The sequence below is a fragment of the Canis lupus genome, chromosome 3, assembly GCF_011100685.1.
Source record: "Canis lupus familiaris isolate Mischka breed German Shepherd chromosome 3, alternate assembly UU_Cfam_GSD_1.0, whole genome shotgun sequence".
NCBI classification, from domain to species: Eukaryota; Metazoa; Chordata; class Mammalia; order Carnivora; family Canidae; genus Canis; species Canis lupus.
The window spans coordinates 17,593,720-17,617,696 of NC_049224.1; the positions used below are offsets into that span (position 1 = coordinate 17,593,720).

At 34.9% G+C, this 23,977-nt stretch overlaps 2 long non-coding RNA genes across 2 annotated transcripts in view; one reads left to right on the forward strand and one right to left on the reverse strand.

The window, feature by feature from the left end:
* LOC102151569 overlaps window positions 1-23,977 on the reverse strand; it is a 503,105-nt gene that overhangs the window by 382,437 nt on the left and 96,691 nt on the right. The window lies entirely within an intron of this gene.
* Window positions 1,198-16,246, forward strand: LOC119876126. Its single transcript, XR_005356709.1, has 3 exons — window positions 1,198-1,392; window positions 13,666-13,767; window positions 16,051-16,246. It is a non-coding gene; the product is annotated as an uncharacterized LOC119876126 (long non-coding RNA).

The following is a 23,977-nucleotide window of genomic DNA, read 5'->3' on the forward strand; positions in this document are numbered from 1 at the left end:
TTGGTTCTGTTTCTCTAATTCCGGTTCTCTGGAGAACCCTGACTAATACACATAGACTCCAGCTCATATCTTCTTCACCTTATCTCTGTTTGCATTCTAAGCTAGGGAAAACAAGACCATTGAGGGCTTTATTCATTTTGTGTTGACAGTGTCTACAGCAGGCACTACTCTTTGTCCCCCAGTGTCTGGATGATATAGGAAGTTTCTATGGTCATGGCAACTTGAGACATGGAAGTATGGGAAAGTTAAGAACCTTGTGGGCAGTCTACAGCCAATGGAGGACAAGAGCTAATGGATAAATGCATTCATTTCTAGTCTGGAAAGCATGCTATGTGCTTCTGTGGAGGTCCTGGTGCAGCCAAGCCTCCATTGCTTGTAGCATAGACATGATTAACATACCTTGATATTGGTTTGTCCTCCTTTTCATCCTCATTCCTTCAGCTCCTTCACTTCTGCTCCCTAAAATTACCTTCCAGATAAACTATCTGTATACAAGTTTTTATATCATGCTCTGTTGCCAGTGAAACCCAAGCTAAAACAAACATTTTTGGGAATCCCTGGGTAGTTCAGTGATTTAGTACCTGCCTTTGGCCCAGGGCGTGATCCTGGAGTCCCAGGATCAAGTCCCACTTCAGGCTCCCTGCATGGAGCCTGCTTTTCCCTCTGCCTGTGTCTCTGTTTCTCTCTCTCTCCCTCTCTCTCTCTCTCTCTCTGTGTGTGTGTCTCTCATGAATAAATAAATAAAATCTTCAAAAAAACCAAACAGTTTTAATTTGGAACACTGTAATAGAAGGGGAGATGTTAAAATGACTCACCCTAAGTGTCTTAGTGACACCCTAAGTGTCCTAGTGACATCAGTTTAAAGAACAAGTATAGATATCTGAAAATTCCTCCATAAAAGTAATGAAAATACTGGCAAAGATTGTCAGAGTTAACTTTTTTGGAACTCTGAAAATAAACAAAATAACCAAAGGCTGTGGAGTGTTTATTAAAAAGTTAAAAGAAAAACAGCTGAATTGGTAAGAGCAGTAAGCTATGTGACATTTTAACTTGCTTTATTCTCATTCCTTTCTTTACAGATCCACAATAGTCTTAAAAATCCAAAACCTACATTCGTGATGACAATCCTCAGGCTAAAGCCACTGGAAGGAGCAAAACATGCTTTTGGAATGCTTTCAAAGTTCCATTCCTAGACAATCAAGAGTTCTATATCTAATAGATCTATCATTCAAAAATGTAGGAGAAATTAAGACATTCCCAAATGAATAAAATTTGAGAGTGTTTGTTACCAGTCAAACTAACCTACAATAAAAACAAAAGATAGTCCATAGGCTGAAATGAAAGAACATAATAACTCAAATTTGCATGAAGAGATAAAAAGCAATGGTAAAGGTAAGTACCTAATTATTTTTTAAAGACAGTATAAATGTATTTTTTATTTATAACTCTAGTTTTCTCCTATATGGTTTAAAAGCACAAAGCAATTATTATAAATCTATATCCCTGAGCATATAATTTATGAAGATGAAATTTTTATGACAAAACAGCACAAAGGAAGGAGAGGAAAGGAGCCAAATAGAACAAATGTTTTATGTCATTTTAATTAAATTGGTATTAATTTGAATTAGATTGAATAAGTGAAGATGTTAATAGTAATCCCTAGTTACAGAAAAAAAAACTCAAAAATATGGTAAAAGAAACAAGGATATTTAAGTGGTACAGTAAAAAATACCTATTTAATATAAAATAAGGTAGAAATGGAGGAAGGGAGGAACTAAGAAAACCTAAGACATGTTAAACAAACAGCAAAATGGCAAATATAACCTAGTAATTATATATAAATGGATTAAATTCTACAATTAAAAGGCAGAAATGGGCAGAATTAATTTTTTTAAATAAATCCACTAGATGCTTTGTATACACTTCATATTTACAAACACAAAGAGATTAAAAATAAAAGGATAGAAAGAAAACACCAGGCCAACAATAACGAAAAAAAGAACTAAGATACCAATACTAATTTCAAACCAAATAGACTTTAATGAAAAACTTGTGTTACTAGAGACAAAGAAGGACATGTTATAATGATAGAAGTATCACTGAATCAAGAAATACACCAATTATAAACATGCATGCATATTAACAACAGAACAAGTACATGAAGCAAAAACTGATAGAATAGAAACTTCAATACTCCACTTTCAACAGTAGATAGAACAACTCGATGGAAGATCAACCAGGAAATACAAGATTTGAACAGAATTTATACCTAATGCACACCTAATAATATGACATAAAACAGCATATTCACGTGTCTATGAAACATTCAACATGATAGGTCATATATTGGCCATAAAACAAGTTTCAAAAAATTTAAAAGGATTAAAGGCAACAAAGTATATTTCCCTGACAGCATGAAATAAAATGAAAACTCAATAACAGAAAGAAATTTGGGAAATTCATAAATATGTAGAAATTTTCTTGTTTCTATTAGAGGGAGGGAGACGGGCAGAGGGAGAGAATTTTAAGCAGGCTCCATGCTGGGCCTGAGTATGGAGCCTGAGATCACAACCTGAACCAAAATCAAGAGTCAGAGGCTTAACTGACTGAGCCACCCAGGCACCCCTAAGTATGTGGAAATTAGACAATACACTCCTATAATAATCAAGGAATCAAAGAAGAAATCATAAGACAAATTATAAAATACCTTGAGATTAAAACACATTAAAAAATGAAAACACAATATGCCAAAGATTATGCTATGAATAAGATAAACCAGTGAATCCAGAAACATTTATGGCTCTATGCACTTATATTAAAAAGAAAAATCTCAAATCAATAAGCAAATCTCCCACTGTGAGAAATTAGAAAAAGTGCAAACTGAGCCCAAAGTAAAAATTTCAAAAAATAAGAAAGATTAGATAGGCAAAGAAGTATAGAATGGAAAAAAAATAAGAGAATCAATAAAACCCAAAGTTGGTTCTTCAGAAAGATTATAAAAATTGTTAGCTCTGTAGCTAGACTAATCAAGAAAAAATAGAGATTTTAAATTATTAAAATCAGGGATAAAAGATATAACTACCAAAACTTATTCAAGAAGTTAATGGATAATCTGAATATGCCTATGACAAGTAAAGAGATTGAATTGGTAATCAAAAAAACTTCCCAGCCTGAAAATCTCAGGACAAAATACTTTCATTGGTGATTCTACCAAATGTTTTAAAGAAAAATTAGGGACACTTGGGTGGCTCGGTAGTTTAGTGTCCGCCTTTGGCTCAGGGCGTAATTCCAGGGTCTTGGGATTGAGTCCTGGATTGGGCTCCGTCTGCCTGTGTCTCTGACTCTCTCTTCTCTCTGTGTGTGTGTGTGTCTTTCATGAATAAATAAATAAAATCTTTTTTAAAAAAAAAGGAAAATTAACCAATAACCAAACCTTCATAAATTTCTCCAAAAAAATTGTAATTAAAAATATGAGAGGAGAGAACACTTTTGAATTCATTCTATCGGCCAGAATTACCCTCATACGAAAAAGAGGCAAGGATATTATAAGAAAAAGAAAACTACAGACCAATATCCTTCACAAATATAAGCACAAAAATCCTCAAAACAATACTAGCAAATCCAGTCTGGCAACTTATAAAAAGGATTCAACAATATCATCAAGTAGGACTTATTTATTTCATATTTTTCAATACATGAAAATAATATACCACACCATAGAAATATTAAGGGACAAAAGATGATAATTTCAGAAAAAGCATTTGATAAATGCAACACCTGTCAGGACAAAAACACTCAAGAATCTAGGATTGGAATAGAAATTCCTCGATCATTATCTACCAAAAAAAAATCCATAGGTAATATAATATTTCATGATGAAAAAGTGAACGCTCTTTTCCCAAGATCACAAACAAGACAAGGACTTAAGTCACTTCTATTCAACACTGTATAGAGGTTCTAACCAAGGTAACTAGCAAGAGAAATAAAAGGCATTAAGAATGGACAAGAAGAAGATAAACTACATTTGCAGATGGTATGACCCAGCAATTAGAAAATCCTAAAATATCCACTAAAAATCTACTAGAGGTAATAGCTTCAGCAATATTTCAGGATACAAGGTCAGTACACCATAATCAACTAAATTTCTATATGCTAGTAGTAAAAAATCTGAAAATTAAACTATGAAAACAATTCCATTTACCACAGCATTAAAAAAAATCTTTAGGAATAAACTTAACAAAAGGAGTGCATGATATGCACAAAAAATTACAAAACACTGAAATAAAATTATATATTGTGACTGTGTCAGTCCCCAAATAGATCTACAGATTTAATGCAATCTCTATCAAATTCCCAGCTGGCTTTTTTATGGAAATTGACAAAGTGATCTTCTACTCCTAGGTGAGTATTCAAGAAATATATGCCTACACAAGAACTTATACAGGTATGTCTCTAATAGCCAAGAGGTGAAAGCAATCCTAATAATTCTAGTGTCTATCAACAGATGAATAGACAAAATGTGATATATCCATATAATGGAGTATTATTCAACCATAAAAAAAAATCAAGTACTTATCCTTATTTTTATGACAACATGAAAGAACACTGAAATCATTATGTGAAAGAAGAACAAAAGGCCATAAACTACATGATTCCATTTGTAATAAATGTCCAAAATAGTCACATTCATAAAAACAGAAGGCAAATTAAGGGTTGCCAGGGAGGGATGGATGGGTAGAAAAAAGAGAATGTCCACAATCACATGATGAAAACACTCTGGAATTAGATAAAGATGATGTTTGTACAACTTTGTGAATAATACTGAAAACTAGGAGCACCCAGGTGGCTCAGTGGTTGAGCATCTGCCTTTGGTTTAAGTCGTGATCCTGGAGTCCAGGGATCTAGTTCTGCATCAGGCTTCCTGTAGGGAGCCTGCTTCTCCCTCTGCCTAGGTCTCTGCCTCTGTCTCTGTCTCTCTCATGAATAAATAGATAAAATCTTTTTTAAAAAAATACTGAAAACCACCCTAAATTTTATACTTCAAAGGGTAAATTTTATTATGTATAATTTTTATCTCAATAAAAGGAATTGAAAGCAAAAATTATGATTTATTGATAGACCAATCACTGCGTACTCTACTGGTTTGTCTAGGTTATCCAGTGGGTTCTCTGACCCAAACTGCAATTGTCCAAATTATATACCTTTCCTCAGTATATATTTACTCTTCTGCCTTCAAAATAAGACACTTAAGTATGTTTTGAAAATTCAAGAATTGTTCACTAAATATCCTTGAAATCACTAAGTCAAGCTTCTGCTAGCTCTTTGTAAGCTAGGTGTGTGCTAGCTCTTGATAGAACCAATGTTCAAGGGTTTACAGTGTGTTTCCTTTGTATGTATATACACACTGTTCCTTTCTCCAAAGGTCTTTCAGCTATTTTCTGAGAAATGAGTATGCTTCCAAATACCAAACCCTCAGGATCACCACACTTGCTCCAGCCACATACTACCTTCTCATGGCCCCTGCTTGGACTACTGGCTCTTTTTGGAATGCCCTTCCCAAAGATAATCCTGAGGTTTGCATCCTCACTTCAAACTGCTCAATTGCCAATCTCCAATTTCTTGACCATCCTTTTTGAAAATAGTACTCCCATTATACTCTGTCCCCTTTCAGTTTCATTGTATTTTCCTAGCTCTTATCTAAATGACTGAGTATATATATATATATATATATATATATATATATATATATATACACATACATATATATAATACATATATATTTTTTAACCTGTTTACTATAAGTCATAGAGGGCAAAGTCCTAGTCCTTAGTCTCAGCATTGGCAACTGTGGCTGGCATGTAACAGAGGCTCAAAAAATATTTGTTGAATGAATGACTGAAAAGCTATCTTAACACAATATGGAAAATCATTCTTATCACTTATCCATTAATATATTAAGAATTCTATAGATAGACTTCCTTATTCTTGTGAAAAGACATAAAGTTATTAATGAGCTATAGACTTCCTTTCAACCCTGAGTCATCCCTTCCTTTTATTTTTTTTTTTTATCCCTTCCTTTTAATGAAGAGTTTGGGAGTTTTGTCTCAATGATAACTTTCCTAATCAGATAATTAGAGGAAAAAAACTTAATAAAGCAACCTCAGAATTTCTAATACAGTGTTCCCTAAATATATTTATTGAAAAAGCACCAAAAATGAGCACAAAGCTTGATAAGCTAGGACAGTGCATCTTTGGAGAAAATATCATTTTCAGTAGTCTTTCCAAATATGTATGTGAAAGATGAGTAAAGCAAATTACTAGTTTGGTTAACCACATGACAATATTCCTAAAAGTACATCTCTAGAACAGGGGAGATAGGCTTTCTTAAAAGAAACATGAGCATTTTACACTGATATTTTAAACATGGATCTCCCCATATAAGATGAATTCCCAATTTATTAGGGAATTGGATACAAACACATACATTAAGGGAAGCAGAGTAAAACTCATGACTACATATATAGATTTCCAATCAGAGGAATCTCTTATCTCTCAGCAGGAAATGTGTGAGATGAATTTCTCACTTAGCCAATTAATTTACACTTTAGTCACCAGTGCTGGAAGGTAGTTTGGCCGACTTAGTGGTCTAAAGCTAAAATGAGTAATAATAATTCACATTTATAAAGGGCTTCAGAATATTAATTATTTAATCCACACTATATTGCTGCATGATAATTCAGAATTATTGCTTGTGCTTTTTAGGCTAGAGAAACTGATCTAAATCAATTAAAATCCATGCTAAAAGCAGAGTTCCTGGCCTTCAAGTTGGTCCTCAGTCCATTTTGCCTTGCCACTCAGCCCTTTGGACTCTGTGATGGGTTAATTAACCTCTCTTGCTTTGAATTTGTCCATAAAATGGTGATAATAAGGCTAGCCTTACAGTAGTATATTGTGTGAATTAATTGATTTTTGGAAAGCACTTCCAGATCTATGGAAGGAAAGTATTAGTTGTAAATATCTCAATTGATTTTAAATGATAAATGATCATTTTTCATATCATTTATCAACAGTGATAGTGACAGAGATATTGAATAATATATAAAACGATGAAAAATTCTTTCCATCACTCAAAGAAAGAGTGCTTGAAACTCCCACCTCCATTCAGCCAGCCATGACTCATTCATTGGAAGAGAGGCTATGATTCATTCCTTCCACGACTACCCAGGCTAACATACATTTCCCAGTATAATGAGAATATTGTCTGTTCCTGACAATGTGGTTTGTCATTTATGGTTGTATTTTAAATATGTGTACAATATCCCAATTTGCTACGTACTTCCTTCCATGCAGTTTGGAGTGTAAGTTGTCTGAGAAAAAGACACAGTTTATTTGATTTATATTTTATAGTGCCCTGATCAGAGCTTTCACACTAATATCTTATTAAGTGTTACTATAAACTAGCTCACTTGTAAATAAACATTTTATGGTTTCAATGAAAATACTATCAACATTCTAGATCTCAAAGAATTCTTTTGTTTTTACTTTCTTATGAGTTTTTCTACATAATACTTCTATAAAAAGTATTGAACTTGATTCTGAAAAAAATACAACTAAGTTATTTCATCTTAAAACTACAAACAAATAATTTAAGTACTTTTATTTCAGACATGAACCCAAAGTTGAAGCTCCAAAGCCATATAACCTAGAATTATATGGTGATAAAATGTTGGTGTTTAGTACAAGAAATGAAATACTAAACCTTAAAATGTGTCTAACGGATGGTTTGTAGCCATCTTCAATCAAAACTCAATACCCATTGATTTTTTTTTCCCAAAACAGGAAGCCCAGTTCCCCTCTTAGTGGTCTCTCTAATGTAGAACTCTATCCCCAACACCCCGTCTTCACATTTCTCCCAGCCAGAAATGTAGGCTTACAACAACACAAGCTTTAATAAGGCACAAATTCCATTCAAATCCTGGCTGGAAAATGAAAAAGCCATAATTAGAATGTGCCAAACAGATCCTACCTATCCATTAGCCTAACCTCATAATGCCAGTGCATCCTCAGTTGAAGACAAATCCTAAAATCAAAGGTCAATCAGAGTATCCCAGGCTTTGATGACTATAAGGATCCCATTTAATCTACCCATCTCTCCTTTACGATAGCCTCCTGATTATAGAGAGGGGTGTGGGTGTGCGTGTGTGTGTGTGTGTGTCGTATTTCAATCTATGTAGCCAATACACATCAACCTACCTGAATAACAAAGAAATGCTCTATATATAAGCTATAGTGTTTCATCTCTTACATGCATTTACAAAATTTATTGCTACCCTTATTTTATACATTAAGATTAAACTACTTATTTAAGTTTCACAAATGGTTAAACATCACTTATATGTGCTTTTTTGCACATATAAAGGTGCTTTATCACCTTTAAATAAAGAAACTTTCCTATTCAGAATCAAAGAGATTAACCCAACCACTACTATAATGGAATGATTCAAAGGAATATTATTCTAAATTATTAATATTGTGGCAATTTGCATAAAATTAGTAAATAAAAAACTTTCATTTTCATGTGATTACTCGAAGTATCTATTTAACTTAAAAATCTCAAGGTTAGCATCCAGTCAAATGGCTATTATATAAAAGGTGGGGCAAGAGGGGGGACTATAAGGGGAGGGAGGAAGTATATCATGTGTTGGCAAGGATGTGGAAAAATTAGGACCCTCATGCACTGCTAGTGGAAATATGAAATGGTGCAGCCACTGTGACAAACAATTTGCTCCTCAAAAAGTTAAACATAGAATTAATATATGATCCAACAGTTCTAATCTTAGCTATATATTCAGAAAAATTCAAAGAAGGGTATGAGATATGGATGCACCAATGTTCACAGCAGCATTATTCCCAGTGGCCAGAATGTCTCAATGTCCATGCCAATATCCATCAACAGATGAATGGATAAGCAAAATGTGGTATACACAAAGAATGAAGTATTATTCAGTCACAAAGGGAATAAAATTCTAATATATCGGTAAAACCTAAAAACATTATGTTAAGTGAAAAATCACACTAAAAGAAATAAGCCAGACATAAAATGGCAAAAATTGTGTCATTCTACATATATGCGGTGTGTAGAATAGGCAAATTCATAGAGCAAAGAGCAGAATAGAGGTTATCAGGGGCTGGGCTGAGGGGGAATAGGGAATTAGTATTTAATAGGTACAAGTTCTTTGCTTAGGAAGATGAAAGGATCTTAGAAATGGACAGTGAGGATGGATGCACACCACGCATGTACTTAATGTCACTGAATTGTACACTTAAAAAGGGCCAAAACAAATTTTGTGTTATGTCCATTTTACCACACACACACACACACACACACACACACACACACACTAAAAATAACCCTCAAAGCTGATTAGGAATCATTTTGGTATATTTGTTCAGAATTATTTGTTGTCACTTGGCCAATTATGTTTTTTCATAAAAATTAGAGGTCTGAGCTTGTCCCCAGTACATGTAATATAAATGTGTGTGTCCTTATAAAATTGCATTTCAGAAAATGGAAAAAAAAAGTATGCGGCATTCCGATTTATGAGATGAGGGAGCAAACGTAAAATTTACCTTTGTAATTTTGCTGAAGTTTACAGCAAAATATCCTTCTTGAGGTTTATTAAACTCTAATCATTTTCTTGAAAGATTAGCAGCAATTATCATTAAGGTTTAAGCATTTAACTGTGACTACTACAATAAATCTTATTAAAATAACTGAAACATACTTTTTTCGCATGTGGCAACCTGTCTCTGAATCACAACCATCTGTAAGTGGTGATTGCCTGGTGCACACAGATGGGAGTAAAACAACGATCAGGCTATACCATTCTTTCATCATCGCTTGGTACCAAACAAACTGAAATCTGAGTCAGACTATTTGCATTTGAAAGATTCTATGATCGCTATAATTAACAAATACTCGTTGGCTTCCCAATATAAAATGTGTGATAGGTACCTGACTGAAAATAACACTTGAACTGTGCAGCCTCTCTTTCTAATCTCTGACAGCCTATAAAAAAAAATCAGACATTAACAATAGAGGAGCAGGTTTCAAGTTTTTATAGCACACAATTCCTTTACAGATTTAAGATGACAGAAGAAGAGAACAGCCTAATTTATTCTTCCTGGCTTGCGGCACAGAATCATGAAGGCTCTCGGTCATAACTTCAGGGCTACACTAAATTCCTGCCAGCCAGGATCAGTTACAAAGGTGAGCATCTGCTCCACCTTGTTTTTACTTCGAGGCCTGAAAAGACAGACCCATGTTATCACAAAGCCCGAATCATTAAATAAGAAAAAAGGAAGCCAAAAATCAAGTTTAATGCCTTTCTAGGTGTCATGGCAGTTTGGCTAACAACACTGACCCCAAATGTATTAATAATAAGAAAAGGGAAAGAGACTTCTGAGTTGAGAAAATGGCACACAGCAAGGAAGTTGGAGTTGAACAAGCCCTGCCTTCAAGTGTGTGCTAATTACGCAGCATTTACCTAGGCCAAATTACTTAAGCTTTGATAGCCTCAGTGGTCTCATCTGCAAATTAGAGGAAATAAGATATTTTCTCCCTCTCTCTGTCTCTCTCTCTATCTCTCTCTCTCCAAGAGAGAGTTCCTAGTGACCAGAAAGGTTTTTTTTTTTTTTTTTTTTTTTGACCAGAAAGGTTTAAATGAGAAACTGAAAAAGGTGCTTAGTACATTGGCATAGAAACATTCCATGCTCTTGTGTTCAATGAATAAATACTATGTCAAAGGGTGATGATAAGCTACCATAACATTAAGTGAATAATTCTGTCAATGAGGTCCTCTTCAATGTTAACTTCAGATTACTTCTTACTTTTCCAAGAATCTGTTTCATAATTAAAACCATGGACCTATATAGAGTCAGACTGCCAAGGCCCAAATCCTGCTTCTTCCACTGAACTGTGTGACTTTGGCAAGTTACTTGACTTCTCTGTGCTTCGCCTAACTCATCTATAAAATAGGCACAATAGTAATCCATTCAAAGTTATGTTTGGATGATAAGATTGAATAGGTTAATATATTTAAGTAGTTTAGAACCTGCCCAGACACATATTATGTCAATAAATATCAATTAGCCTCTCTTTATATATGAGAAGGTCCCCAGGCACATAATGAAGGACAGACATAGTCCTTGACCTCATGGAACTTACAGACTACTAGAAAGACAGACATTATAAAAAAAAAAAAAAAATACAGGGGAGCCCAGGTGGCTCAGTCAGTTAAGCTTCTGACTCTTGATTTCAGCTCCAGTCTTGATCTCAGGGTCATGAGATCAAACCCCATAACCTGCTCCAGGGTGGGCATGGAGCCTGCTTATGATTCCCTCTCTCCTTCTCTCTCTGCCCCTCTCCCCACATGTTCTCTCTCTAAAAAAATAAGTAATACATACACCCATACAACAATACATAACTGCAAGTTGAAAAGAAGTAAAAGAGGATCTGAGTATGATTAGGGCAGATCTCATAATATTTGAGCTAATTATTTCACGACAGGTTCTTTATCCAAAAGATCTCAAAATGTTATCTACAGTGAAGCTATTATAGGAAATATATAAGCATCATAATGTAAAGACCCCTGTAAAAGGAAAACCTTGATACATGTCAATTTCTTTCTTCCCTTTTTCTCCATGATATTTGATCATTTAGATAAGTACTTGCCTTTTTCACTGTTGGTGTGATTATTATTATTACTATTATTACTGCAGGGAAAAGTTTCTTAACCTCAAATGACCTCATTCTTTGAGACGCCAGATGCTGAAGAATATTAAAATTATATTTAAGACAGTGTTACATTCAAATTAAGATGTATTTTCTGCTAGATTACATTTTTAAAAGACAGTCATCACATATTATATACACTTAGATATCAAATGACTGCATTTACATTTGAACCAAAATAAAAGATGAAAGTGGTTAATGAAGTTCTAATTCATTGCCTTGAATGTTTTTAGCCTACTACATCCAAATTATTTTTTTTAAATAACTACCACTAGAAAGGCTAATGCAGTGCAGATGACTCCCCAAATATTTGCAATAGGTCACGTGAATGCCGCCACGGCATCTCAACAATTGACTATAATAGATTTAAGGGAGAATGATAGGCTGCCTTGACATTTAAATAGATAATATTTTCTATTAAATCTTTTTTAAAAAACCTTGATTAACACCAGAAATATTTCTCACTTTACCAAAAGAAACCCTCATTAAGGAAATTTTCACTGAGTTACATACAATATGCTCATCTGTGCACCATGAACTTGTTTTTACTCTATATTCAAAGCTGTATGTTTATTTCTCTGTTCTAGTTCAGTTCTAAAAGCCAAAAATATGAAACAGATGTGGTGACTTTCTGTGTACTGTGAAGCACAATTATGCCTCTTTGAATTGCTTAGGCTAAACAGTTGCCCTCCCTAGAGCATATCGAAACTGCTTGAGATTCTTTACAGCCAAGAATCCAGCTTGCTACCTGTCAGGAACTAGAATTGGCAGGCCACAGCTGGTTGCTTGCAGTGGATGCTCCCTTACTGTCCTTCCAACCAAAGTCTGTGAAACATAAGAAATATATAGGAAAACTGAAGCTGAATGGGCATGCTGTCTTATCCTTAAGAAAAGATGAAGCTGTCTGACAGTGAATACCAAGGTCCACTTTATATGGACCATTTAACAGCACTCAAAAAACAGTTTCGTTTGTCCTGCTTCTGAGTTCACAGACAGCATGGGCAATAACCAGGAGCAAATAAAGAAAAATCTTCCCAATTATCTGTCACAGTGATGATGCCTTTAAACCTGTATCTGCTAGATTAGCCTATGCATCAAAAGTGCAAATGTTGAGTTTTCTTTTGCTGAGAATAGTTTTAAAACATGTGGAAATTGCTATAATTGAGAGAAAGCTTGAAACAAATGGTAATTTTGTTCTCAAAAAGGAAACTTTCTTCAGGCTGTGGGAGGTGAGGAAAGGAAGTCTCCTTTTCTTCTAAAATGAGTGAATGCTGAAAATAATGGCATTCATACAATTTTGCATTGATCTTGTCAGTGTACAACTTCAAAAAGGTTTTAAAACAAAAGTTAGCAAAATGTTAGGAACATGTTCAGAGTGCCATGTTCATGGGGGTCATAAGTTTGATACAAATAAGCAGATCAGAAGTCTCATAAAATGTATGCTTTTCATCAAAGGGCACCCTGCATCCCCATTCACACATTCAGCATTAGTTTAGTCAATGGAGACCTGGGCTTACGCTACATGTTAAGGATCCTGAAAATTCAAAGACGACATATGTGCTGCAAGATGCTCGTATGGAGAGAGGGGGAAGACATTCAAAAGACATGTAACAGAGACACCTGGGTGGCTCAACCAGTTAAGTGTCCAACTTCAGCTAAGGTCTTGATCTCAGGGTCTTGGGATAGAGCCCTTTTTGGGGCTCCACGCTCAGTGGGGAGTCTGCTTGTCCATCTGTCCCTGCCCCTACTTGTACTCTCTCCTTTCTCTCTCTCTCTGAAATAAGTTTTTTTTTAATTTTTAATAAAAAAATAATAAAAGACAAATTTAATATTTTCACTGCTAATGAAGACTCCTTTTCCTCTATCTTCAGGCCTCTGGATCTTGGGATAATAGAAATGAAGGTATGGAAGGCTGAGACAGTTGACCTGCATCATCTTAGGAGATTTTATTATCATCTGAATCTCAGAATCAGGTCAGTTTCAGACTAATTCTCAAGTTACCATTACTTCTCTTACCAATTCCACCATACTCTGAACATACTGCTCATATTAAGCCAAGAAAAGTGAGAGGGAACATCATCAGGAGGACTTATCATCACTGCACTTTACCCTGACAGATATCTGAGCCTATCTGGTCATTTTCAGTTTTACTGACATCTTATAACCACTTTCATACATCTAGAAAAAAACACCAGTTTTTTCTCCCTTATCACCCATCACCGCAGGCTATGAACCCGGTATCCCAGACCCACCCTCCACTCTTAACATTTTCTAGTGTCCTGGGTCATTTAAGAGAGTTTGAGTGTCCATATTCACTCAAAGAGCTCAAGCATCTTTAAGGAATAACAAACAGTAAGGCACAATGCAGTGGCTGCTCCCCATAGCCAAGTGTTACCTATCTCAATGAGGAGGACAAGTGTCATCATTCCTGGGAACTGGTTTTACATGGCTGTAATTCAAGCAGAGAATGGATTCATCTGAGTGTTGGGTCTGCATTGTCTCAGGAGAAAGACCAGTTTCTGGAGCCTACCTCCACTCATCTCACTTAGAATTTTTCGGTCTTAAATCTGAACCAACACTTTGAACTTAGGTACAGGTAATTTAGTGCATGTGTCCTGTGGTTCCACATCAAGGGATAAAGTAGAATATTCTTGGATGGAAAGTCCTTGAAGTACTTGTAAATCAATCATTAAGTGGTCAATAGGTCCAAATCAGTAAAACCATAAAAGTATACTTGTCTAAAGTAAGTTCTATAAAAGAGTTCTAGTTTTGGAAGTATGCTTATTACACAAAGTATTCTATTCCCACCAGTTGTGACCAAAGAAACCATGACTCTTAAAAAATAATAATAACTGAAAAAATAAAAAGAAACCATAACTCTTAAATCAAAACCACCCTGGCTTACCATTCAGTAAAATAAGGGTAGACAAAGTTTGCCTCCATTGCTAGTCTGTTATGTTAATATTACATCTCAGCAAATACAAATCCTATCATTGTTGTGATAATAGTGTATAAGAAAGTACACCAGGTTCAAGGAGCAAAAGGTTACTTAGAGCAGTCAATAAAGTCCTTATCTAAGTCGTTAAACTTAAATGGAGACTTGAGTTTGCCAGGGACAAAAGCAGGAAGGGAGCACTGCAGATTGAGACAACAGCCTGTGCTAAAGCCCAGCAGTCTAAAACCACATGAGAGCCTGGGACACGTGAGTGGGACTGGAACTGGGGAACACAAGAGGTAAGGCATGTCAGCATGCAGGGGTACTGGGACTTATCTCTCAGACCATGGTGTGGCATTTCATAGTTTTAAGCAGTGGTGTAATGTGATCAGACAGTGAGCAGGGGTCGGAAGCATCATTTTCATTCACAAGTGCCACCACAAATACTGCTCTGTGTGTATAAATACATAATCCTGTATGTGCATAATTTGCATCACAAGCTGTTAGGTGCATTTCTCTCAGAGAAGTTTGGAAACAGTAACTCATCAATTGAGCAGACAAGGTAGAGAGACCATGGAAATATGCTGAATAGCTTCTACAGAAATCTCCAATTACAATGAACTTTAATTATTCAGGAATCAAATATGTTATTTGAATTCCAGGGATCTGAACTGTAGAACTTTCAATGTCATTGCCACAGAAGCTATACAGGGTAGTGTTTTTAAAACAGAAAGGGAAAGAAGTCTTTCAAATTGTAAAAATGATAATTATTTAACATAATGTTTGCCACCCCCATAATAGTTTCTCCTAAAGTGTGTGGAATAATTTATATATAAATATGTAGATGTATACAAACTGAAATGCCAAACATTGAAAAGAAACTCAAATGAGTGGGTATTTACATATGGAATAGAGCTCATAAGAAACCGTGTTTTTGTGATAATGAGATGTTTTCCAAGCTCTCCTTCATTCTGGAAATTTTCTCAGAGACAAGCCCATATATTCATAAGACAACAAAGAAATTAAAAAGGCAGACTCAGAAGTCTGAAAAGATAAGATCTGACATAAGAAATGGTCATCATGCCATCTCAAGTTCAGTGATGGGTGAAAGAGTGAAATGGAAAGCCCCAAACCACAGAAGGGGGAAAATCCCTCACTTACCATCTCTGTAACTGATGGAAGTCACACACTAATCCAAGGCCACTGAAACTTGATGCATGTAATTACATTTCCCCTGTTTGGGTACATTCTGCCAAGATCATTATCAATGTACAATCACAGGAAATCAATAGAAAAAAAAAGTTTTCTCCCTAATGTTTAGGAAATAGGTGTGAATCTGGACCCAAACAGAAAACAAGGTGATGCATCTGTCTTCAAATTTGTCTGAGAACTACTTTGTTTAAGAAATGCAACACGGTGTAATCAACTGCCTTGTTGATAGTATCTTCTCAGAGGGCCATCATATTATGTAAGGAAAACAAGAAAAATGGCTTTAAAGCCGTATGTTATTTCCAACAAGAAAGGTAAGCATATCCATTACAAAACTATTATAGTTCTCATCTAAAAGTTATATTCAAACTACTGACTTAGTCAACCTTCTTCAGTGACAGAGATAAAAACCCAACTCAAACCAGCTTAAAACAAAAGGGGGAATCTATCACCTAACAGGACAAAAGCACGTGCTCAATACAGTTGCTCTAATAAATTCATCAGAGCACTGTCCCTCTGCCTTAACTCTATTTCCCCCCATGTTGGCTTTCTTGTCAAATATGCCTTTCTCAGGCAGTGGGTAAGGATGGCTTCTAATAGCTCCAGGAGGACTTTCTATCAGTATAGAAGGCAAATGGAAAGGGAGAGTCTCTCTTCCAGTAGTTTCTGCTAAAGCCTCAAACTAACTGGGATTGAACCTGAGGAACATGCCCACTTCTGAACTGTTTGTTCTATCCAAGCATGTGACATTGATTGGCAAGATTTGGCCTTTTCTCCTGGAGTCATGGTGAGTGGAATACTTCTGGGTTATACTAACCAAGACTGAAGAATGAATGGTCTCCCCAAAGACACACTGAGTGGAAAAATACATATTTTCACTCCACAGATAAAAAATAGCATCACAGATTTCTGAGTGGCTTTGTACATTTATTTTTAACAAAACAATATTACATAGGCTCAGTAAACTGCACTATCTGTAAAGACAGGCACTGTACTATGCTTATGCCCTGGCGGATGCTCTAAAGCTAATGGGAAATATGGCAACTATCATACTGCTGGCAAAATCAAATTTCCTTTTTGGTGGAGTCTTTGTCTGGTTTGGGGACCAAGCTAATGCTAGCCTCAGAATGAGTTGGAAGTTTTCCTTCCATTTCTATTTCTGAAACAGCTTCAGAAGAATAGGTATTAATTCTTCTTTAAATGTTTGGTAGAATTCTTCTGGGAAGCCATCTGGTCCTGGACTCTTGTTTGTTGGGAAACTTTTTATTACTGCTTCAATTTCTTTGCTGGCTGTGGGTCTGTTCAGGTTTTCTATTTCTTCCTGTTTCAGTGTTGGTAGTTTACATGTTTCTAAGGAATGCATTCATTTCTTCAGATTGCCTAATCTGTTGGCTTATAGTTGCTTGTAATATGTTCTTATAATTATTTGTATTTCTTCAGTGTTGGTTATGATCTCTCCTCTTTAATTTATGATTTTATTTATTTGGGTCTTTTTTTCTTTTGATAAGTCTGGCTAGTTTATTGAACTTATTAATTCTTTCAAAGAACCAACTCCTAGTTTCGTTGATCTGTTCTACCATTCTTTTGGTTTCTATTTCATTGATTTCTGCTCTAATCTTTATTATTTCTCTTCTCCAGCTAGGTTTACGCTGCTCTTTCTCCAGTTCCTTTAGCTGTAAGGCTCAGTTGTATATTTGAGACTCTTCGCCTTTCTTGAGAAAAGCTTGTATTGCTATATATTTCCCTCTTAGGACCGCCTTTACTGTATCCCGAAGGTTCTGTAAAATTCCGTTTTCATTTTCATTTTTTCCATGAAATTTTTAAATTCTTCTTTAATTTCCTGGTTGACCTATTAATTCTTTAGACTATACACAAAAATAAACTCAAAATGGATGAAAGACCTAAATGTGAGACAGGAATCCATCAAAATCCTAGAGGAGAACACAGGCAGCAAACTCTTTGACCTTGGCCACAGCAACTTCTTGCTAGATATGTCTTCAAAGATAAGGGAAAGTAAAGCAAAAATGAACTATTGGGACCTTATCAAGATACAAAGCTTCTGCACAGCAAAGGAAACTGTTGAAAAAAACCAAAAGACAACTGACAGAATTGGAGAAGATATTTGCAAATGTCTTATCAGATAAAGGACTAGTATCCCAAATTTATAAAGAACTTATCAAATTCAACACCTAAAGAATAAATAATCCAATCAAGAAGTGGGCAGAAGACGTGACAGATATTTCTCCAAAGAAGACATATAAATAAATGGCCAACAGACACATTAAAAAATGTTCAATACTCGGCATCAGGGACATACAAATCAAAATCACAATGAGATACCATCTCACACCAATCAGAATGGCTAAAATGAACAAGCCAAAAAATGACAGATGTTGGCAAGGATGTGGAAAAAAGGAACTCTCTTACACTTCTGGTGGGAAGGCAAGCTGGTGCAGCCACTCTGGAAAACAGAATGAAGGTTCCTCAAAAAGTTAAAAATAGAGCTACCCTACAATCCAGCAATTACACTCTTAGGTATTTACCCAAAGGATACAAACATAGTGATCCAAAGGGGCACCTGCACCCCAATGTTGATAGCAACAATGTCCACAATAGCCAAACTATGGAAAGAGCCTAGTGTCCAACAACAGATAAATGGATAAAGAAGATGTGGTGTGTGTGTGTGTGTAATGGACTATTACTCAGCCATCAAAAATGAAATTTTACTATTTAAAACAATATGGATGGAACTAGAGGGCACTATGCTAAGCAAAATAAGTCAATCAAAGAAAAACAATCATCATATGATCTCACTTATGTGGAATTTAAGAAACAAAAGAGAGGATCACAGGGGAAGGGAGGGAAAAATAAAATAAAACAAAGTCAAGGAGGGAAACAAACCATAAGAGACTCTTAATCCTAGGAAACAAACTTAAGGGTTACTGGAAGGGAGATGGATGGAAGTATGGGGTAACTAACTGGGTGATAGGTTAAAGAGGACACTTTAATGAGTGTAATGAGTACTGGGTGTTATATGCAATTGATGAATCACTGAACTCTACTTCTAAAATTAATAATATATGTTAATTCATTGAATTTAAATGTTTAAAAAATCCAGAGTATTTCTTAGCCCCAAAACTATTCCGTGTACTTCCTTTCTTCCCTTTTATTTAGATCCAATTAGCTTTAAAAAATTATTTTCAATACAGTCTACTACAAAGGGGTGAGAGGGGTTACATACAGATAACTACATATAGGTACCCTGAAAATTTACAATAGTACCAAGGATAGTCATAAGAGGCCAGGGATAAAGCCCAGTAATCAAAAAACTAAACTTACAACAAACATCACAGGAAGTCAATAAAGTCAGGAGGGTAGGACCAAAAAGACAGGGTCTAGAATCTGGGAATTCAGAGATTTAATAAGGACCACAGTAAGACAGAAAAATTTTGATCTAAGAAAGAGGATGATTTTTGCAGTCCTTTAAAACTGCTTAAAGCTGAATATTGAAAGACAAGTTCTCACCAACTAGAAGTATATTTCCATTCCGAAGTAACAAAAGGGTTCCCCATGTGTGTTTTCATCCTATTTGAAGAAAAAGAAGAAGGCTAGAGCTTTGTAAGCTTCAAAGAGATGAGACCAGGTGACCTTAGAAAGTCAGTCCTAACCATGAACAATCATGAGATCATTGCCTCAAAGTTTAAAAAAAAAAAAAATCTTTTAACATATTCCTGTTCTGGTATACAGAAATATGTGGCTGAAGGCCATACTGATTGACACCTATCACATGTGACTCAAGCCACAAGAACTCCTTTTAGACCACTACACCAGATCTAACCCTTTACAAAGCACCAATTGTTATTTACTTATTTGATATTATTCCTTATTTGATATTATTCAAGATATAAAAAACCTTGAATACATAACTGAATACCTAATATTGAAAAAAAGGCAAGGAAATCTAATACTATTGTTTTTCCATCACCTGTGATCAGATGCAGGAGATAACAAAGGGCTAGACAAGAAGTAGATAATGTTATTTTATTTCACTCAACATCATGTAGCACATATCTACAGCTGATTTTCCCCACTATCAGTACTTAATAAATATAAAGCTCAGATACTCTTATATTTGTTTCTTTATGTCCCACCACTTTGCAAAACAACCACCTCCCAAATACTATATTCTGCAACATATGAAAATTTTACCCAACTGTTAAAGAGCTATATGTGTACCTATGTATAAACATATATGTAAATAATACAGAATTTACTATATTTTATATTTAAAATGTTTAGAATATACGTTATTCTACGCCTTTGCTTATCCAAGACTTGTGAACAGAATAAAAGAAAAATGGAAAAATAATGAAATGCAATTTCTGGAAAAAAATGCCACTCTACTAACATTGGAAATGCTTTCATTAACTTCTAGGAGGAATTATTATTATAGGATTTAAAAATTTCTATCTTAGTCAAACTACAAAGATTAAATAGTTTGTGTCTAAGCAGCATTATTCTGTGGTATTACTTTGATCTAAGAACTGAAAAAATCCCCACCTGAAAAACTACTACTTCCCTGGAAAACAGTACTAACACTATACCAGAAATTGCTCCATGAAAATTATAAGAACATAGGGGGGAAAATACTGATACTTTAGCCATCCCTTGTTTCATTCTTTATTCAACTATTTTTCCATTTAAGTACTGACCAAGTTTGCTTTCATTTAGTTTCAGAGAACCTGCAGGCAAAAATTATAAGGTGTCTGAATTATTTATTTTAAAACTTTAAAGGCATCGGAGGCATCTCCTATATTTTATAGACTTTGAATGGATCCGTGTCAACTACTAGGAATGTAGGCTCAATGATCCTATAAGCCCAAATGGCCATTCTGTACCCAAATGAAAAATGTCACGTGAGCCCTTTGGCCTTGGAGAATCTAACCCAGAACTGGCTTATTTATGGGAATTACATGCTTTAGTCACTAATAAATCTTAACAACCACAATCTATGAAGAAACAGATTTTCTTTATATTAAGTTACGGAAGTCAGTGATGGCTGTGAGGTGAGCTGCTTAGAAAGTAGTCTGTAAATCCAACTCTATTAGGTAAGCTTTTTAAGAACATTTTCCTGTTAGCAACAGAGGGAACGGTACTTTGGTTTAGATTTATTTCCTTATGGAACATATTCTAGTGGTAAAAATGACTGAATATTTTGTGACTCTGAAATGCATTAATTAAAACATAATCTGTTCCTTAAGAACTCAAAATGTTTCTAAATTTGAGATGTACAACTGGGATATCCCAAACTAAATTGAGACTGCTTAAAGAGTGACTCCAAACCTTTCTGCAAAACTAATGCGTGCACCTGCAAGATCTGTAGGACATGTGAACATAACCTGAACATAATACCTTCCCTGCAGGATCAAACCATTTATATCCTAAAATTTTAGGTTCATTTAAACCCCTAAGAAAAGCTTTACTTCATGGAAAGTATAATTTGTATGTTGACATCTTTTTAAAAGTTCGGGTTTCTAGTTCAAGATGGTAGGCCGTATACATTCCCTTCCCCAACTTCCTAGAATTACAATAATAGAAATGAACAAGAGGGACTGGGCTGAATATTAAGGAGACTGAGATAGTAACAATCAGGAAACTAGAGAATCTCCACAACTTAGAGGCAAAAATCAGACAAGACAGTGTAGGCTGAAAGCTACAGAAGACTACAACAGAGGTGAAAGCTGCTCTAATGGCAGAGTCCCAGTGGGGTGCCAGGTTTGGGATGAATAAGAACAGGGATATCAGAATGCATAGGGCTATAATCAAGGAGATGAATACACTTTGCACAGGACCAGTCAAGTGAGCTCTTCTTTAAGCCTTTCTCTTCCTCTTCATGGCTATCAGGGCAGCAGTATTGCCCAAGATAAAACCATAGAATTCTTTCTAAAGAAAGTGAAGGATCTTCTGGGTTGAGCTAAGACTCTGAGTAAGGTAATAGAGTGAAATGGAAGTGAATATGAACTCTACACCTAACAAAACAGGAGAGAAGCAACACATGTGAAGAGAAGCCAGATCTTTTGAAAATAGAGAACTCCTTACTGATAGATATCTAATGCCCACAGAGCCTTTTATGTAGAGTTCACTATTATTTGGGCTTTGTTTCTCTGCTTAGTTTATTAAAAATCATCTGTCTAATATAGAAACCTTTGCAAGCCAATTTTTTCTCGAGGATTTTGACATTGAATACAAATTTGATTTAAAATCCTTTACAAATTCAAACTGCAATTACAAACATAACATGACTAAATCTTTAAAACACCTCAAATCCCTTAAAACAAACACAAGCTTGCATAAATACAGTAATTATAAAACATGCACCTTTATAATAAAAACAGTTACAAAACACTAGCACCATTGCATGTAACTGCTTTCCTTATCCTTACACTTCTCTAGATTTCATTCACTGATTCTACAAAATATTGTTTTATTTTAATTCCTAGGCTTTGGATAATTTTAAACCCAAAGGTATAAGAATACAAGCTTCTAAAAAAAAAATACAATCTTCTGAAAGTCAAATTATAGAGTCTAGTTTGTGAATAGTTGACACTGGAGGTGGAACATAGTGCCTAACGACACAGTTCAAAAAAGCATACCCAAGTCATCAATCACATGGTTGGACTTCTTTTCCCCACATGGTTGGAATAAGATATTCTTGAAAAGTGAAAGTAACCAATTATATCTGACTGATTTTCCTATAATTATGATCAACAGACTCTGGCTATTAGTGTTATTAAAAATGCCATATCTCTTATCAGTATTTTACTATAACTAACAGAGGCCATAAAAGCTTTGTCTTCCAGAAACAGAGAAGTTCTGCTTATTTCACCATTTCTAAAACATTCCGTTTTCTTCCCCACATTTAACATCTTTGAAATTTGGGTACATCTTATAATGAAGGGTATCATCTAGTCCAGGTCAACCAGGAGCAGGTGTGGTCACTGCTTGCTCATGCATTTACTTGGTTGCTATTCCAAGAAGTATGACTGGAAACAGCAAGCCTTTGACATTTCAAAGACATTTCAAAGACAACAAAATATTTAAGGATACTTAAAGGAAGAATTATGACCCTTGATTATTGACTGAAAATTTTCCATTGATACCTGCTGTCAAAAATATGAAAACAACAGTAACAAAATTTGCTGAAGTGTGTGTCATAGATTTGGAAGAAAATCCCAGAATAAGAGTAGCATATTTCTAGAAAATGCTATAGTATAATGCTCTGTAAACTAAAAAAGGTGAAATTATGCAGAAAAACACAAACACTAATAATTTAGAGCCAATAAGTGGTTCAGAAGACTCATAAAGGTTAACAAAAGCTTTAGTTATACCTTAACCAATTATTTTACGTTTTCCTTTTTATGGATGCATAGTATTAAAATTATGTCTAACTAAGTCCGAATATATTTTAAATGATAAGAGAGATCTTTACTAAGATATAACTGGCAGTCATTTTTTTTCTTGGTGGTATAAAAACATGATGCATCTTACCTCAAAAGCACCTTAGATTTGGTGACATAGAGTTGCTGTCATTTCAAGAAAATTTAGGTCTTTTAATCATTCCTAAAACACAATCTTGGGTCTCTCTTTCCCATTTATTAACGTGTTTGACACCTGTAGTTATTAACCTGGGCTCCTTATCTGCCAGTTATTCTAGTCTCTCCTAAACTGTTTGTTATGCCCTTGCTGCAGTCACAATCCCCCCCCCCGCCATAATTGTATAGCTCCCTCACCAGTTTGATTCTCTTCCTTGATTACACATAGAAAGAACTACATATTCAAAAAAAAAAAACTACATATGATGTTTCATTAACAAACATATGCTTTAAAACATCCATAATTTCCTACTTACTAAAATCAATAAAATTTAAGCATAACTTAGTATGCTCACTCTTCTCTCATATTATGCCTGATTGATATTAATTGTATAATCAATTAATCTTTTATTCTTAAATATAAATGGATAATAATCTACCATTTCA